The following is a 16,764-nucleotide window of genomic DNA, read 5'->3' as shown; positions in this document are numbered from 1 at the left end:
CGAACTCTGCTAAACCATCTGGAAGAAGATGGGTGAAAACCAGCTGGTTGCCACGAAATAGCTCTTGCAGCTGCAGCAGTGATCTCTCAAACTTGACCAGGATTTCTGTTTTTTTTTGGTTCTTTCCAGCTTCTTGTTAACTGAAGATAAGAGCTTCATACCCTTTGCAAACCAAGCTCAATTTGCACTGCAATCCTCAGTTCTCAGCCTTCTGGGCAGCTAGAATTACAAGTCAGAACCAATAATGCCCTGCTTAAACCTCTCTTGATTTAGACGTTCATTCTCAGGTTTTTGTTTCATGAGTGGAAAATGGACTCAAAACATCTAGCATTAGAACACCATGTGTTGACCTAGTAAGACATGTATCAAGCACTAAAAAGCTTTCACAGATTTACCTAGCCAATTCCAATAAACTAGTGCCTAACTATCACCTATTTATCTTGTCCTAATACTTGTGCATGTGTGCCAGTGCTGAGACTTGAACTCAGGACTTGAGCATTGTCCATGAGCTTTTTCCACAAGGCTAGTACATGATCACTTTAACCATTGTTCCACATCCAGCTCTTAAAGAGAGTTACTTGCAGATAATAGTCTCTCAAGCGCCATGCTCCTATCATCTGTGGCAGAGTATGAAATAAGAGAGTCATTGTCCACATACACCTTGGGCAAAAACCAAAACCCTGTCTTAAAATAACTGGTGCAATTAAATACATGTAGCAGTAGAAAATAAAGTACAAAATACAACTGAAGTTTCAGTGAACGATAGAACAATATATATAATATATTAGATTTTAAAATACATGCTTTCTGCAAAAATTTAGAAATTCTAACATTTCCTCATTAGAAAAACTTATTTTCTTTTCTTTTCTTTTTGTTGTGCATTGTGAGTCATGGGGCTTGAAGTTGGCTTGGGCACTGCCCCTGAGCTCTTCAGCTCAAGGCTACCGCCCTACCCTTGGGCCAAGCCTCACTTCCCCTTATCTAGAAGTTAATTTGAGATAGAGTCTTAGGTCCTTTTGTGCCCAGGCTGGCTTTGAACCAGATCCTCAGATCTCAGCCTCCTGACTAGCTAGTATTCCAGCCATGAGCCACTCTGCCTGGCTTAGAAAACTTATCTGAAGTTCAGGATGATCTTTTGGGAATGCTCTTTCCAATTTCATTTGTCTACCTACTGTTCAAAGAAAATAAAATAGAGATAAATTGAGCATCAGACATGCACACTTTAATTCCATTTCTGCTCTCATACCAACTCTCCTTTCTTTGAATTATATTCAGTTTTGAAAGTATCATTATTTTCATTCATGTAGATTGAATACTTTTCCTGTACTTTTGTTTTTTAATTCCTCAATGTGGTAAATATTAGCATTTTCTTCACACTCCATCTACTTCAAAAGGGGCTGAGATTAAAAGCATGTGCCAACATACCCAACTAACTTCCTTCCTTCTTTCCTTCCTCCATCTCTCACTACCTCTGTTTCTTCTTTCCTTCCCTCCTGTTCACCTTCCTTCCTCTTCCCCTCCACCCTCCCTCCCCTACTCTCTGTTTCATCTTTTTTCTTTTGAGACCAGGTCTGAGGGATAGCCTAGTTGGCCTTGAATTCCAGATCCTTCTGTCTCATCCTCCTAGGAGCTGCTGACAGATAAGCTTCACCATACCTGAGCTATACTTACTCTTTCCTACCATAGTTTAGTTTTATTCCTTTTTCTAGAACTTCATATAAATGTAACAATGCACAAAGCACTGTTCCATATGAAACTTCTTTCATTCTGAAAAAAATACATTTAAACTATTACATAAACTCTTTGCATTCTTTTTTGTCTTTTGGAATAGTAGCTCATTACATTTTATTCATTCATTCTATTCATTGACATCAGGTGTGTTTGTACACACCTGTGAAACCTACAACTGTTACAGATATTCTCTCTTTTTCCTGTTTACGGTTGTGTCTTCTTTTTGGTATGCTTAGAGTGAGTGAACTCAGAGGCTTGTGCTTGCGAGGGAAGGTTTAGGGTTGATTAATTTTTAACCAGTTGAAACATACCTCTGGCTAACTTTGGTTATTGTTCAGATAGGTCCTTTCTTTATCCCAGACCATCCTGGACCTCTAGCCCCCTACTTTGGCTTCTTCCAGAACTGGGATGACAGGCATGAGTCACCATGCCCAGCTATTTATTTTTGAGATGAGGGCTTGCAAGCACTTGGCTTGGTCTGGCCCTAGACAGAGATACTCTCAATTCCAGCCTCCTGAGTAGGTAGAATTAGAGGTGTGAGCCACTGAGCCTAGACTACACATTCCATAGAAGTCTTGGTTTAGAATAATACTTGCATTTTCTCAGGGAAATATTCTGGAAAATCATTACTAGCTCATAACACATAAATGTTAATTTTATGAAAATGTCAGATTTTCCTAACATTACATCCAAAGTGATGTATGATGTTCCAATTGCTCTATTCCTTGGTGATCCCATGTGGTTTTGGCTTTTTTTTATATATAAATGCATTTTATTGGTTTAAAGAGAACAAAAGAGGCAGAAAATATTTGCATATAACAAATCCTATGTTATAAATGTAGATTTTTTTAGTGGTGATATCTCAAAGTCATTTGGGAGCTTTTTTTCTTCTTTTTTTCTTTTCCTTCACTGTATCTTGAGCACTGTTATTAGAGAAAAGCACAGCTGGCATAAAGTGTAAACCAGTGTCTCAAACACTGGAAGAATATGAACAGCAAATGGTTTTCTTATTTCTTCTAAGTAATTTTTAGTAAAAACAAAAGGTGATCTTTGGCATAGATTCATACTTTAAAGGCATTAATATTGCATTTATGTCAGGTAAGCAACTATGAAAAGTATGCTGAGGGCCGTGGGGGTAAAATAGTTAAAAAAAAATAGAGAATGCCCAAGTGTACAGGACCAACTTAAGACAGCATTTACACATTCGGTGTTGGAATCTAACACACTGGGCGTAGGTAGGAGCCATTTGGTTCTGGGTTTGGGAATAAATATGATTTTATGTGCAGGGGAATGCTTAGCAATGAGAGTGCAAGAAAAAGGAAAAGTTACCTTCCGTCTGACTTTGCCTAAAAGGAAACTACTATGGTGGTAGTTAAAATAAACTCATTAATCTCTGAACAATTGTATTTAGGAGAGAAACTCATTATTCTCCTGAAGAATTGTAGGGGCTCGGCATTTACTTGGTAGAAGGGAGGTAGGAACTGGAGAGCATTTCTCATCGATTATCTGCAGCAGCACCAGAATTCTAGTCTGTAAATACCACTTTTCCTTAGATAGAAAGTGTCCTTCAAAAAAGGATACCTTTCCATTAAATGCTCTTGGAGACCACGTACTAATTCTTAGGGCTGAATTTCAAAAGGAGAAAGAATCTTCTAAAATGGTAAGACAGTTAGGAATGGTGGTGTGCACCTGTAGTCCCAGCTATTTGGGAGGCTGACTCAGGAGGATCACTTGAGTACAAGAGTTCAAGACCAGCACTGGCAACATAAGAACCCCAATCTCAAAAAAAAAATTACTGACAAGCACACACCTAGGTATCTTTAAAAGCTTATTTAGTAAGGGATAATAGAAGACAACAAAGGCCTAACATCAAATACCATGATTTGATTAAAAATTAAATGCAGCATTTCAGCTCAGGAAGAAAAAAAAAGAAAAGAAAAAACAGTTACGAGCTGTGAACAGTAAAGCCTAGCACAGGCCTCTGCAGGCAGTGACAAAGCATAGAGCCCCGGGAGTGGCCCCCTGGGAGGATGGGCACAACCACACCCTTTGCTCCTCTGCCCCTCCAGTGGCAGAGAGCACCAGACACGCAGTGTTTGTGGGACAGTTACCTTGGAAGGAGATGGGATTGGAAGTTTCCCTACTATAGACACTGCTCTGGGACTTGGTTTTAAAAAAAAAAGCAAAAAACAGAACCATGTGATTCTGGGATTTCCTCCTGACTTGGATATTATTTTAGTGGGAAACTAGAAGGATTAAATGTGGAGAGATAGGAAATGAATCTGGGGTATATATGCCAGACTCCTCAACAGGCCACTTTTTCCTGCAGCAGTGAAACCAACTTTACAAAAGGATGAAGGCAGCACAGCCTAAGAAAAATAGGCGAGGTCAGCAGCAATACAGAAAACCTAAAACAATTTCTGGAGGCACAATGATTTTCTTAACTGACTTGCTTGGGCCCTAGGTCTTGGGAATTTACGGAGGAAAATGAGAGCCAGTGAATGGGAGACATAAGGAAATGTCCCACAATGAGTAGGGACAGAGCAGGGTTTCTGGCTAGTGTTCATCCTTAGATTCTGAGTTTACATGAAATTCATAGGCTAGAACAGTCTGCCTATTGGGAGAGTGTGTGCACAACTACAACTGTATTTGGGAATACAAGGTATACGTGGAAACATGTTTCAAAGTGTGCATGGCAAAAGCATACAAATGTTTTCTAATATAAAGAGGGCCCCTATTTCTTTCTGAAGTACCAGGCTAGGATGTGGCTTTCTATCCCCAGCCTTTCTGGATGACTTCTGGAATTCAGATTATTCTCTTCTTTAGTTGGGATTTCTGTACAGCCAGGTTTGGTTAGGTGCCTACTGGTACCAGGGAGTTTTTCTGACCCAGCGCAGTGTAAATCCAGCATCTGTTCGGATTTTGATTGAAGCAGCCTCTGCCTCTCGCACAGTCTCCTTCACAGACTGCATGAGGTTCTGGGCATTGTGAAGCAGCATCTCTGTGGCCTGCTCAGACTTCTCGTCACTGACGTTGGTCCGGCCCAACATGGTGGCCTTCACTGTGGACAGGATTTTCAGCTGGGTGCTGATAGTTGGGATTCTCTCACATACCTGTAAGAGATTGGTTCTAATCCGCTTATCTGTGCACTGCTTGGCAACCTCCTTGGCCAACCGGGTGACCTCATCTGAGGCCTTGGTGATGTCCTTGGCACACTGGATGAGTGCCCGCTTGGTACCACTGCCCCCTCTTACCAGCCGAGACATTTCAGACATCAGTAGAGCCATGCGCTTGGCTGCTGCAATGATGTCATTGCCCTTGCTGGACCATTTACGAGCTTCATCATGGAGCTGTCTGGCGGCCATTAGCATTGGCTGGTTAATCACCTCCCCAGCTTTCTGCTCGGGGAACTCTTCATCCTTTTCCTCTGGAGGTGGGGGTCTGGGTGGAGGGACTTCACCCTCAGGCAGTGGTTGTTTGGGAGGAGCTAGCTCATCTGTTAGACGGAGCTGTTCAAGGTCTGGTGGAGGCGGTGGGAAGTCAGGTTCCTGAGGTTGGAATGCTTCTCTGACCTTGGCCACAGCTCCCAGGATCCGATATCCTGAATCCAGGAAGCTCTTTTGCAGGCCAGGGTCAGAGATGTTTCCAGCCACAGCCTTGGCATCCATCACCATCGGAGAGATTGTTTTGCTCAGTTCATCAGAGGCGGCTTTGACAACCTCACGGAACTTGGGATCCTCAGAGTTCTCCACCTCCCTCTTAGCAACCAGCAGGATTCGGTTCGCCCGACGAGCAATACTGGTTGCTCCAGCGACCAGCATCTGTGGCTGAATGTTGGCCATGGCTACCTTACACTTGTCCAGGTCCTTCTTGATGGCTTCTTCAGAAGCATCCAAGAGAGATTTGGTATCAATCGCTTCGTCAACCAGCCCTGTCATTTTTCAACATCATCAATCCACTGGTTCTTCATAGTCTCAAAATGTTCATAAGCAGCTTGATTTCCAGGGTTCCTAAGTAAGATGCGAGCAGCAGATACAACCTGGGGTGTGAGTTCTCGGGCTGTCTTCACTGATGCCTGAATGCCTTCCACTGTTGATTTATTAGCAGTACCAACAGCAGCTGCCTTCTCTGCTGTGGCTCCAAGCCTTCCTGAATGGTTCTCAAAATTCGATGCTCTCTCATCAAATACCTCTTCCCTATTAGGAGTATCAGGAGGGGCAGTAGCCGCCACTGCCAAAAGCTTGATGGGAGTTGTGGTATCACTGAAAATATCTGACACTTCCTGAGTCACGGCTTCCTGCATCTGGGCTTTCAGATCCTTTAAAGAGTCTTGAAGCTGTGATGCAAGTGCTCTGGCCTGAGGACTCTCCCCTTCCCATCGAGAAGCCAGGTCAGCCAGCTGAGCTGTCAGCTGATCCACGTGGTCACACTTAGCCAGAAGATCTTGGCGATAAGGTCCCATCATCACATTAGCCAGGCGATGCCCTTCAGCTACAAGCCCCCGGATGGCAGCCTGACCGACTCCCCGGTCATCCACTGTGGGATTGTCAATCCACCGCTGGGCTTGCTCAATCTTGCCCTCCAGGTGGACAGCTGCCTTGGCAGGTCTGCCGTTGGCCACAGCCTTGTTGGTTTTGGTCTGCAGGTTCTGCAAGGCCGTAGCTACCTGTTTGGCCAGTGCTCTAGCTTCTGGTGAATTTCCTTTACCCTGTCTTCGTAAATCTGCTAATTTAGAAGTCAGAGCAGCTATTTCTCCAAGGGAACACAGAATGTCATCTCTCTCTTTTGGATCATCACACAATTCGGCTATTTTCCGAGCTTCAGCCAAAGCCCCTCGAATCTGTTCTTCCCCTTCGGGTCCACCATTTGGATCTGCAAGCCAATTCTGAGCAGCATCGATCTTCTTCGCAATGCTCTGCTTCGAGTTTGTCAGGCTTCCAACTTGCGGGCTGCGTTTCCCACCTTTGCTGTGAGCACATCCAGTCCTTCCTCTATTCCTTGGTGATCCCATGTGGTTTTGGCTTTTTAAATTTTATCTCTCCTACTAGAAGTGTAGTTATTTGGGTATCACATTTTAATTGATGATGGCATACATTTATTTTACACTTAATACTGAGCTTCATCAAAATGGAGGCAATCCAATGAAGCCAAGTACATATAGCATATACAGTATGAATATGATAGAAAGCTAATTAGGCTTAGTAGTGTGGGGAATCTGGTGACGTCTGTATGTGTGTGTCTGTGTATAGTAAGGCTAGAAATCTGAGGCTCAAATGCTTGGCATTTGATTAGGACTGGTTTTGTATCACTACACTTGACCCTCCACTTTCTGGTTAAGTATTTACCTGTCTCGGGTAGCTATGAACCCTAAACCTCTGAGTCTCCTGTGTATCTAGGATTATACCTATGAGCTACTGGCATCCAGGTCTATCAGCATGTGATTTCTTTCTTTTATTAAGTTCACCCCAATGTCAAAGGAAAATGTATTCCTTACAGTTAGGACTACTCAGATAAGACACAGGAGGTTAACACATGGGTAACTTTAGTAATTCTTACCAACTTTCTCTATGATTTATATCATTTATATGAGTACTACATAATTTGCTCCTTTTAGCTCTAATTGTGGAAACATTTTAGTCACTTATAAACAAATTGATTCCTGCTCTTAGGATTTGTGTTTGTTTATTTTGTTTGGCTTTGCTGTTTCGTTTTTTGTTTTTGTTTTTGTTTTTGCCAGTCATGGGGCTTGAACATGATGGCTTTCTCAAGGCCGTCTCCCCACCACTTAAGCCACAATAGCACTTCTGGCTTTCACTATGTATGTGGTACCTATGAATCAAACCCAGGCCTTCGTGCATGGCGGGCAAGCACTCTACCACAAGGCCAAACTTCCGGATCTCTTTCTCTTGGTTTTATAAATTGTTAGCTATTTCAGGACAGGGTTTATTGAGGGTTAATTCTCCCCTGCTTATGGAAAACCTTTCTGATGTCCTCTGTTTTGTAAGGTTATCACTCGCCTGCAGTATGTGTGAATAACAGGTAGTTTTCTGTCGTGTTTTCGTGTATTTCTACCTCAATGCCAAGCCCTTTTCTGAACACATTTGAGTCCACATATGCTAGGCATAAATTGGTAAACTACCCTAGGCAGCTGGTCCTTTAAAGAATGAGCAAATGCCAGTGCTACAGCTGAAGGACCTTAAGAATGAGTTCCTCCTAAAAATATAAGTTGAGTTCCTTCCCTTCCTCACTGCCTCTCTATCCACTACCCACGTGGGATATGCATCTGTCCTCATTGGATACACAGTCTTGGGCTGTGACCCTGCAGCCTCCAGAACCATATGACAGACTTTTACTTTTCAAATACAGTTTTCTCACTCAGGTCTACTATTAGAGCAATGCAATTATCAAGACAACCACCATTTCCCCTCATGTTCCCACTATTCCCTAGCTCAGTAAATTCAACTGATTGGAACAAGTGGAGAATTACCATTTTGAAAAATGCATACAAGTATAATATTCATTTGATTTTCAACAGTCTGAATGAGTCTATAATATGACCATCTGATATTTAGAAGAAACTACCGTAATAATACAATTTTACTAATGGTTCTTTAGATCATCATTTGGGACTTAGTGACAGTTATTTTTTATTGTAATTAATAGAAGGGTTACTGGAGAAAGTAATGTAACTATTAGATACTTTCTGAGATTATTTCCAATAGTCTAAATTGAATAAGTTCGTATTTTGTCCAATTCTTTAGTTGACCTTCTGTGATAGCAGAAATGTTCTATACTGTACATCCTAGAAGTCTCATGTGACTTTAGGTTCTAGGAATGTGGCTAGTGGTAACTTTTCATTTGATCACATCTGAACCAATTGAAATGTACTGACACAGATATCTGTGTCTGGTGGCTATCATGTTCAATAACACAGATTGTTCCCTTTTCTGCATCTACCTGGGTAGCTCTTATTATCTCTTATGTATTTGTGACATGTCTTTGACAAACGAATGTGTAGAAAGATGGATGTTGGAGAGATGGATGAATGGTTGAGTGACATGGAAGGATAGGTGGAGGGATGGTTATGTGGGATGGATGGATGAATGAACACATGAATGAACATGTTCATTAACCTCAAATATACTTAACAAAACAGTAAGTGCCGAAATTAACATACAGTTTGCCTTTGGTTTTTTAGTTCCGTTTTTATTTTCATTTTTATTGTCGGGTAATGTATAGATGGGTTACATAGTTCAATTTTTGGCAGTGCTGAGGACCTACCAGGGCCTGTGTATGCTGGGTGGTCTTTACCACACATCTCTGCCTCAGCCCATAGCACTGCTTCTTACCATCATATATCCATGCACAATATCTCATTGCAATTGAACAATTTGGGAATTCCTGCCGTATGGTGATTTGGGGTGCCGACCAACAGAACTTACTCTGCATTGGGAAAGACCTATCTGTTCATTCCAAACTACATGTTGGGCCTTACTGATTCTACACTCTGGGGCACACCCACTCAGCACAGGGCAGGGTGGGAGATGAGGCCTTGGGTTCCTTGACTGGAAACCTCCTTGCTCTGCTCTCTGGATAGTGGATGTGCTTGGGAGCTTTGGGAGGATGCCCTGTCTTCCCTGTCACGCTGCTCCCTTCTACACAAGGTAGGACCAGGCAAAGTTCAGTTCCTCAGGGCCCCTCAGGCCTATGGCCTTCCTTGTCCTATGTGAAGTGCAGAACCCCACATGGGTCCCTGTTGGGAGCCAGAGTGGAATCAAACTGAACCTTGATTTGCATCAGACAATGGCTTTATTGCCTTATTGTTTTCTGGCCTTATTCTGTTTAAATGACCTGAGAATTACCATATGAATGTAACACCTGGAAGTTCCCTGGGTCTGAAGAAGGGAAGAAGCTGGAGTGGAAAATAAATGGGGCAGTCTTTACCTGGACTGCAGACATCCCGGACCCGGTGTGTCTGTCTCTCTTCTATTTTTTCCTAGTCCTTGCCCCTTATTTCAGGAACCCCAATCTGTGAACCCTGGTTTGCTGCCGGCTGGCCCCGGCAGGTCCCCCTGGCCCTGGCCCCGGAGTGGGGGCCGTGGTAGCCAGGGTACTTCTCTACCACTGGAGCTCCCACTTGCCTGCTTTCCTTCCTTCTTGCTTGCTCATCTTTCTTAATTTTTCTCCAAAGACTAGGTCACAGGCCCTGAGATTAAGGACCAATAATCACACACACACACACACACACACACACACACACACACACACACACACACACACACACACACACACAGTGGCCAGGAGCATGCTGGATTCCTGTGATGTCTCAGATGACCAGAACATGTGGCCCAGGAAGCATGGCACGTCCTCGGCATAGAGGACCAATTTGTCTGTGCCTGACTCCTAACCTGGCTGGACCCCTCTGGTCACCTTGGACTCCTGTCCCGATTTTGGCCATCACCATGTGCTCACTCATGTCCCCAGGTAAGTCCTAGGTTTCCCCTAAAAAAAAAGGCTAAAATACCAGATGTATAGGCTTGGATGTCTGAAGATTACAATTAATAAACAGGCAGCAAATGCACCTGTAATCCTTGCTTCTTGAAAAGCTGAGATCTGAGCACTGGAATTCCAAGTCAACCTTGGCAATTATGTCAATAAAAACTCATCTCTCCGATTACCCATCAGAAAACAGTAAGTGGTGCTGTGACAGAAAGTGGTACAGCACTAGCCTTGTTTGAAAAAGCTCAGGAACAGGGTCCAGGCCTTGAGTTCAAGGCTGTTTTGACCATAAAGATATGAAGGTAGAACAGGGGGTAATAATGTGAAAATACTAACATAATGAATATGATGGGAAAATACTAGAATAATGAATATGTTATGAAAATACTAGATGAATATGATGTGAACATACTAATATAATGAATATGATTAGAATGAAAGAACAATGGGATGAAATATAGCTAAACTACTTCTAGAAGTATATTGTTAATGCCAACTTGTATCTAAAGGCATATGGCCATAAGAGATAAAACCACTAGAACAGGGAATGGGGCAGTAACGATGGAAACTGCCAGCATCCAGGCACACGGGATAGAGTAATTGCAAATGGCTAAGAACCAGACACCTTGCCATAGGAGAAAAGGTAAGAACCCAGCACACCCCTGGGCACAACTAATTGAAAAGAGACTTTTCTGGGCCCTAACCAAGCAAAATAAACAAGAAGGAGTTTGGGCCAGAGAGGAACAGCCAATGCCCAATATAACCAAAAGACCAAAAATGAGGGTCAGCAATTCTTCTGGCCTTAACCAAGACTGTGGTTTGAGGATCTTTGCTCTACAGGAGCTACTCTTGAGCCGAGAGGACTGATGAGGACTGATGGGGCCCCATAGCTCATACCATGACAGGACTGGGAACTGCATCTACCAACTGACTGGCAGGCCCTGTTTAACTTAGAAACTAAGAGATGTCAGAGTGGTGGGTCCAGCATGTGCACTGGATAGGCAGGCTAAAATTAGGCAAGTTAGGACTAGAATACAGGAACTGTGTTAATTCTGCTAAGCTATGTTAAATCAATAAACTGTTGGTGAATTATGTCCCCTTCTCAAGAGAAAGGCCCATAAAAAAACAGAAACAAAAACAGAAAATCATCAGAAGATGGTTGCTCAGGCCTGTAGTCGTAGCTACTCAGTAGGCTGAAGACTGGGATTGCAATTTGAGGCAGGCCAAGCAAAAAAGCCTCTGAGACTCTGATATCCAATTGACCAGAAACAAAGCAGGAAATTGCTGTGGGTCAGGGTGTAGAGTGGCAGCCTTGAGTGTAAATAGGTAAGGGAGAACATGAGGCCCTGAGTTCAAATACCAGGCCTTGGGCAAAAAATAAAATAGAATACAAAACAGCCTTTTAATTGCCTGTAATATCTACCTTACTGTTGTCTCTGGGTTCCTTCCTTTACTGCTCAGCCACTAGTAGTCCAGTTTGCTTGTAGTAGCTTTAGGGTATGGTGTTGAGAAGATGGTACCTTACCCATTATTTCTTAGCTTCAGATGCTCCCAACTTTGCTCTGTTGCTTGGTGTTCAGAGAGCCCTCCTCCAATCCAGGGCCTAGGAGAGACCTAGACCACAAGACCATAACAGCAAACATTAAACACAGCTTCCCTGGGTTAATAAGAATAGGTTGGCCCAGGGAACTCTGGGTGCTCTGGCCCAGAGCCATTTGTGAGCACAGGTATCTCTGAGCTAGCCTTTGAGGAGACAGAGACTTGGACTAGAAACAATGGGGCCCAAGGATTCTGGCAGATTTTAAAGCTCTGGAGGGGGAATAGAAAAGAAAACCCTCTTTTACTGAGGGAAGCTGAGTGATGGGGGAGGGAATGCAGAGAGGTCATAAAGCTACACGTTATAGGCAATTGAACAGCTATAAATTTTTAAAATTCAATTTACATTCTTTTATTTTTCTTACTGATTATAGAAAGATGATATGCAGAGGGATTATGTCAACAGTCAGGTCATGTGTATATTGATGTTGAAACAGTGGCATCCATTTCCTCACTATCTCCCAGTTTTTTCCTCTATCCCCACCCACAAGTTTTTGGTTTTTGCCAGTCCTGAGGCTTGCCCTCAGGGTCTGAGCTTTGTCCCTGAGCCTCTCTGTGCTCAAGGCTAGTATTCTACACTTGAGCCACAGCATCACTTCCAGCTTTTCCTGAATTGTTATTGGAAATAAGAGTTCACAGACTTTCTTGCCAGTGATGGCTTTGAATCATGATCCTCAGATCTCAGCCTCCTGAGAAGCCAGGATTATAGTTTAGAACCACTGGTGCCCAGCTCCCACCTACAAGTTTTAGAGATTATTTTCAATATAATATCCAGAGAATACCACTGCTGCATTTCTCCCACCATTCCTCCCCCCATTCTTCCAAGGATATAGAATGAGAACACCGGATGAAATGAAAGGGGAATAAAAAATGTGAGAGGCCAGTAGTTCACGCCTGTTATCTCAGCTGCACAGGAGACTGAGGACTGCAATTCCAAGTCTGCTCAAGCTGGAAAACCTTTCAGTTTCTAACATCCAATTAAACACTGGAAAATTGGAAGTAGCATTATGACTCAAAGTGGTGGGATGCCTGCCTTGAATGAAAAGCTTAGACAGAGGGCCCAGGCCTTGAGGTCAAGCATGCTGACATACGAGAAAAAAAAAGAGAAAGAGGAAAGGAAAAAAAAAGCAGCCTCTTGTCTCTTTTTCCTGGTGATCAGTTTGCTATTATTTTTTATGAAATCTTTGTGTGGTGTGTGTGTGTGTGTGTGTGTGTGTGTGTGTGTGTCTGTGTGTGTGTGTGTGCCTCCATATGTGCATATGTACATGACTGTGTGTGTTCGTACTAGGGTTTTAAGCAGAGCCTTATGCTCTCCCTTAACTATTTCTACTTGAAGCAGAAAACTTATAAGCCAAAGCTCCACTTCTGTCTTTTTTTCTGGAAGACTGGAGATAAGGTTCTCTTGGATTTGATTGCCCAGGCTGGCTCTGGACCTTGATTCTCACATCTCAGCTTCCTGTGTAGCTAAATTACAGGCGTGAGCCACCTTGTGCTGGACTAATTGAAAGTCCTTGTTATCTTCTTGGTTAATGAGAGGAAGAACCATATGGGCCCAGTTTTGAAATCAGAAACCCAGTATGAAACTGTTTGCACCATTATTGTACCTGAAACTGGGACTTTAGACTCCAGCCATCAAATCAAGGAGTCCTACCCACAAAAGGTCCAGCCACTCTCCTAGAGAAGCCAAATAAAGTGATATGGTGAAGTGTGGGTAAAGGATATTTAGTTTATAGCAGGCTTAGGAAGATAGCACTACTTCTTCAGCTGTCTTCAGAGGTACAGATATTGATTTTAGGTTAAATAGGGAGGCTTAGGGGAAGGCAGGGAGAAGAGCTTGCATACAAAAAATAGTCCCAAATCCCACGGTGGCCTGGTTGACCACTAGTGAGCTCAGACATTGTCCCTAGAAGAATTCCAGGGAAGTTGTTATCACTTGATTACAGGAACAAAACAGGGACCAAATTATCTCCTGAGATTTGGGCCATTGGTTTTCATCTGCTAAGACGCATCTTAAGGCTGTTGTTTCCACACAGGATGCTTCTCAGGGAGTCTTTATTTCCTCCTGGTGCCCAAAGGTGATTGTGAAAGAATGCAGCACAGAATAGTTGATATCCAGATAGGAGGCCATTCAGTGAATTCACAAAGCCTGGCAAAAACATCTAAAAGGTTGCATCTTACATACCAAGATCTGCTTTGGATCTAGTAAATTTGTTCCCTGTTCACTTGGATTTAGAGTTTGTGACTGAGTGGCACTGGGGACAACTGAGAGCACATGGAGGCTAGGACAGCTATTGGCCCACAGGCTCTGGAACAGAGAGGGACAGCAGTCACCACATCCAATCCCAAGAATCACACACATGCTCCCTGCAGTGTCTCTAGAACCTTCCAAAGACAGACCTTCAATACCTAGCATTTTGCCCTATGCTAAGGGGGTCCCCCTCTACTTTGGACAAAGAAAACACAGCACCTGAGCACCGCACAGGGATCTGCCAGACCCACACACAGCTGACCTCTGCCTCCTGTCACTACCCTCCTCTCCATCATCCTTTTAGAGAGCATTTATAAAAATTTTTATTGCTTTTATAAAGCTGAGATACAAAGGTGTTAAGTTGCAAAAGTAGCTAGGATTATAGGCAAGACACATAGTACTTGTCTTGCTCTCTCCCTATTTATGATTTTGGTAATACTGAGGCTTGAACTCAGGCCTTTGGCATTGTTCTTTTGCTTTATCTTTCAAGGGGAGTGTGCTTTAGTACTTGTGCCACAGTTCTACATGTGGTTTTTTGTGGTTGATTACATGTAAGTCTCATGGACTGGTGTTTCTACCTGGATTGGCTTCCAACCACAATCCTCAGATCTCAGCCCCCTGTGTAGTTAGGATTATTGATCCCTGGCACCCAGGAGAGCAAATATTGTCAGTGTAGCATGGATGAGCAGAAGGGAGAGCACCTCTTTCTCCCCTGGGCTGTTGTGTGGCCACCCCAGGAAGGTAGGCTAATGTGTGGTGTTCACCAGATGCCAGGGCAGCGGACTGCCCTGACTGCAGAAGCAGGGGGGCTTCTAGACAGTACATTTTGGCTACTGCACGTGGGAGTAGGTACTTCTGGCATGAAGAAGGTGGTGGCCCTGGCTGACGTTGCACACACAGTGGGGCTCATGAGGAACATCCCAGAGGATGATCCCACCCCAGTGTCCTCAATGTTCAGGGGACACCCCACAAGAGGGTGTGCAGCAACAGAAACCCATAGCTCAATCAAAAGCCTGGTCAGAAAGCCACAGACAGGACTTCAGAGAAGCAAAGCTATGAGTGCCTATGTGGCAGTGCCCCCTGGGTTGGAACTTCCCTCCTCTGAGCCTCAGTTTCCAAATGTCCAATATGGATTTCCCAGTTGCCACATTGTAGTCTTTCTGAGGAAAACTACACGAGGTAGTCCTTGTTAAAACTTCAGATAGCCAGGTCGTTGTGTCTCTTGCCACTAATCCTAGCTACTCAGGAGGCTGAGATATGACGACTGTGACTGAAAGCTGGTACTGAGTCAGTGAGACTCTTATCTCCAAGAAACAACCAAAAATCTACAAGTGGATTTGTGGCTTTAGGCATAAAGAACAAAACTTGAACCAAAAAAAGTATAAGTTTAATGCCTGCGCCCTGAGTTCAAATCCCAGGACAGTCTCACAGGCAAATACAAACACACACACACACACACACACACACACACACACACCCCAAAACATAACAAAAATTAAATAAAGCACAACACTCCCCACTACTATAATTGCCTACCACTAGTCCTCCTGCTATCTAGCTCCTCTGACTTTGGCCTCTCTCCAACCCCACTACCTGTGACAGGAGCTCCCCTTCCAACTGCCAACTTTGGCTCTTTGCAGCTGGCCAGACAGGCAAGACAATGGGTGATGAGTAACGCAAGAGGATTGTGTTAACAGCACAGTAATCAAAGTATGTCTAGTTCTTGGAATTAGCACATGAATAAAATCTTATTCTATCAATTGCATGCATTCTATGCAATTTTGTGTGAATAAACTGGTGGTTTGTGGTGCCTGTGTGCGAGAGTGCATGTGTGTGTGTGTGTGTGTGTGTGTGTGTGTGTGTGTGTGTGTATGTATGTGTGATGATACTGGGTTTGAACTCACGGATTGCGTGCTGTTGCTTAGCTATTTTGTGCAAGGCTGATGCTCTATCGCTTAAGCACAGGTCTACTTTTGATTTTTTTTATGTGGTTTACTGCAGAAAAAAGTTTGATGGATTTCCCTGCCTTGATTGGCTTTGAACCTTGGTCCTCTCAGCTCCACATACTAAGTAGCCAGGATTATAGGTGTCAGGTACTGGGGCTCAGATTTGGTCAGATGTTAGTAAATGCCAATCATGACTTTACCAAAGGCCAGTAGGAGTCTAAACGTGATACTTATGGGAAGGTTGTCTGAAAGGGACATTTCCAAGAAGTATTTGTGTGTGTATGTGTGCCTGGTGCTGGGGATCAAACCTAAGACCCAGCACTTGCTAAGCAGAGGCTGTGTCAGTGTACCACTGGGAAGCCTAAGTTAATATTGAAGTTGTATGAACTTCAGCGAAAAGGTGTTTTTTAACAGGCCCCACCGGAAGGTCACTCTGAACTAACTCTAAACCAGCAGAGATAGCAGTTTCAAAGAAAGTAATAAATTACAGCCTACTCCCGGTGATTTGAGGCCCCAGGATAAAATAACCATCGAAACATCCTGTGATAACTATTGAGATACCCTGGCCAGCTGCCCTTCAGCTGCCCTGCAGCTCGGCACATATCCCCTAGCACTAGCCAATCAATTAATAATACATCAACCCTGTGAGCTAACCCTATAGAAACCGTGTACAACAGGAAGTCAGGCCTCTCAATTCAGACCTGCTGTGTCAGTGTCAGTCTTGAGTCCAGGCTCGAGCTTGCA

The 16,764-nt window shown here is 43.5% G+C and overlaps 1 pseudogene; it reads right to left on the bottom strand.

Annotated features, from left to right (window-relative positions):
- Positions 1 to 4,291: 4,291 nt before the first annotated feature.
- LOC150039402 (vinculin pseudogene) lies at positions 4,292 to 10,207 on the bottom strand (annotated as a pseudogene).
- Positions 10,208 to 16,764: the final 6,557 nt, after the last annotated feature.

Source organism: Megascapheus bottae, unplaced genomic scaffold (genome assembly GCF_031878675.1).
Source record: "Megascapheus bottae isolate mThoBot1 unplaced genomic scaffold, mThoBot2.hap1 HAP1_SCAFFOLD_40, whole genome shotgun sequence".
NCBI lineage: Eukaryota > Metazoa > Chordata > Mammalia > Rodentia > Geomyidae > Megascapheus > Megascapheus bottae.
The sequence above is the reverse complement of the archived record's forward strand: the minus strand, read 5'-3'. Positions and strand labels throughout refer to the sequence as shown.